Source organism: Bison bison, unplaced genomic scaffold, assembly GCF_000754665.1.
Source record: "Bison bison bison isolate TAMUID 2011002044 unplaced genomic scaffold, Bison_UMD1.0 scf7180017855246, whole genome shotgun sequence".
Taxonomy (NCBI): Eukaryota; Metazoa; Chordata; class Mammalia; order Artiodactyla; family Bovidae; genus Bison; species Bison bison.
The window spans coordinates 81,720-84,533 of record NW_011485819.1 but is presented as its reverse complement, the minus strand read 5'-3'; the positions used below and the strand labels follow the sequence as shown (position 1 = coordinate 84,533).

The 2,814-nt window shown below is 38.7% G+C and overlaps 1 pseudogene; it reads right to left on the bottom strand.

Moving 5' to 3' along the window:
• Nucleotides 1–1,691: 1,691 nt before the first annotated feature.
• On the bottom strand, nt 1,692–2,588 carry LOC105001967 (annotated as a pseudogene).
• Nucleotides 2,589–2,814: the final 226 nt, after the last annotated feature.

Here is a 2,814-nt window from a genome sequence, read left to right as displayed (position 1 = left end):
AAATGAATCCACCACAGGTATACATGTGTTCCCCATCCTGAACCCTCCTCCCTCCTCCCTCCCCGTACCATCCCTCTGGGTCGTCCCAGTGCACCAGCCCCAAGCATCCAGTATCGTGCATAGAACCTGGACTGGTGACTCATTTCATATATGATATTATACATTTTTATAATTGAAGTAAATTGAACTTTCAAAAAGAATAAGAATCTTGTAGTGCTGAAATGTATTCCTACATTTGAGACAAGGCTATAGCATTTGACACCATCTTCTTGAAGGATAAAGTGAATCATTTAGACAGCAGATGATTTTCTCATTAGTAGACATAAACATACCACAGACAACTCTGTTTACCTGAAAAAAAGTAAAACTGAGTTTTAAGACTTGAATGGGAAGTTTCTAGCTGAAATTTTTTAAAGAGAGCTGAATTTCAGTAATAGTTCCTGACACACTAATGGGGTAAACATGTATCAGGCCAGGCAAGTAAATTAGTAATCCACTTTGGCTTTAATTTGCTTCTTTGTAAAACTAGTATTGCCTCCCTGGTGAATTAAAAACAAACAGACAAACAAAAAACACTTGCCAATGCTGGAGACATGGGCTCAATTCCTGGATAGGGAAGATCACCTGGAGAAAGAAATGGCAACCCATTCCAGTATTTTTGCCTAAAAATCGCATAGACAGATGATTTGCAAAGAGCCTGACACAAATTAGGGACTAAACAATGACAATAAAATCTGTATACCTGTTAGTGAAGCTAAGAGTTTAGTAAATGGATAAATCAACTGAAGTGAATGTGCTGTAGATAATGAAGTGCTAATTTAATGTAAATTTATGTAACAGCTTCAGAGATCTGGGTTAAAAATAACAAAAACACACAAACAAACTTTTTACACAGGTTTTCAGTACACAAGGATATTTAAAGTAGATGAATTCCTTATTTTCAAGGTTCTCCAGAGCAATAACTTTGAAACATAATCATATGTTTTTTGTTGAGACATAATAAAAGATGGCAACCCTTGTATCAAATGACTCTCAATTCTTGCTATCGAAGATTTTTCATATATTAAAAAAAGTAGATGAGCCATAAGGATATTTAGAAAATGGAGGAAATGAAGAATAATTTCAAAAATCTCTGGCTTATTCCTTGTGCCAAGAAAACATTCAGATTGTGAATTATTCTTTCCTCTCTATGCAGTTGACTCTTGCTTTTATGATTATTCACAGTACAAAAAAAAAATAATAGCTCTGATTCTTTCACTTAACTATTACTTCCCAGTGTATCTGGCAAAGAATTTCTATTCCTAATTTACTTTAAACAAAAATAGACAAAGTTCTTAGATTAATATCCTAAAGAAAAGCCAATTTCATCCAAAAGACATATATGAAGAATTTAGTGAAGCAGATGTAGGACAGTGAAGAAAAACATACTCTACAATCATCAAACCTAGGGTTTATAGTTGTTTCCATTGCCTAATCTGAAGTTATAAACATGAACCTTGAAGTTTTCAAATAGTACATTAAAAGTTAACAAAATGCCTAAAATGTGCCTCACTAGGGTGCCTCAACATATAGTTTCTGGGCCTTTTTATCTGTCAATAATCAGCAAAATTTCTTATTTTCTATAATAATTCACAACTGGTACAACCCTCCCTATGTATACAAATCATTTCTTTCTTGGCTTCACAAACAGCCTAAGTTACTCTTCTCTTCAGCAAATTTCTCATGGCAATTTTCACCTCTGTGTTTCTCACTGTGTAAATGATAGGATTTAGCATGGGAGTGAGGACTGCAAAGAATACAGCCACCCACTTGTCCACAGGATAGGTGGCCACAGGACACATGTAGGTGAATATACAAGGGGCAAAGAGAGAACCACTACTGTAAAGTGTGAGCCACATGTAGAGAGGGCCTTGTGCTGTCCTTCAGAGCCATGTGATTTCAGGGAGCTCAGGATGACTGTGTAGGAAATGAGGAGCAGGAAAAAATGAGCAAGCACATGGCCCCAGTGTTAGCTGCCACCATGATTCCAAGCGTGTAGGTGTGGGTATAGGCAAGTTTTAATAATGAGATGAAATCACATATAAAGTGATCAATGACATTTGAGCCACAGAAGGTCATGTCTACCATGAAAAGAATCTGCAAAGTGGCATGCAGGATCCCCCCAACCCAGGCCACCACCACCAGGAGCTGGCAGAGCCCCTGTCACATGATGGTCGTGTAGTGCAGAGGCTTGCAGATGGCCACGTAGCGATCATAGGCCATGACACTGAGGACAATAACCTCTACTCCTCCCAGGAAGTGCTCTAGAAAGAGATGAGTCAGGGAGCCACCCCTGGAGATGGTTCTCCTCTGGTACAGCAGGTCAGTGATCAATTTCGGGGTGCTGACAGAGGTGAAGATGGCATCTATGAAGGACAAGTGAGTGAGAAAAAGTACATGGGAACTGAAAGTGTGGGGCTGAGGGAGATGGTGATGACGATGAGCAGGTTGGCGAGCACAGTGAATAGAAACATGGGCAAAAGGACAACAAAGAGTATTTTCTGCAGTTGTAGATTCTGTGTGAATCCCAAGAGAAGAAATTTAGTCATGTTGTTGGGAGATGTGAGAAGCTCCATTTAAGAAGCAATATGTTCTTGGGTCCTGAATTACCTACAAAGGAATTGAGAATTGTACCTATTAATCATGATAGCATGATAGTCTGAATTTCTTAGAACACAGACAGAGCAGTCACTGTAGCTGTGGAAAATGTCCTTGGCACTTTGCTCCAGTACTTGTTTTATGTCTTTCTTATTTTCTCCGTGATGCTGTCCGTCT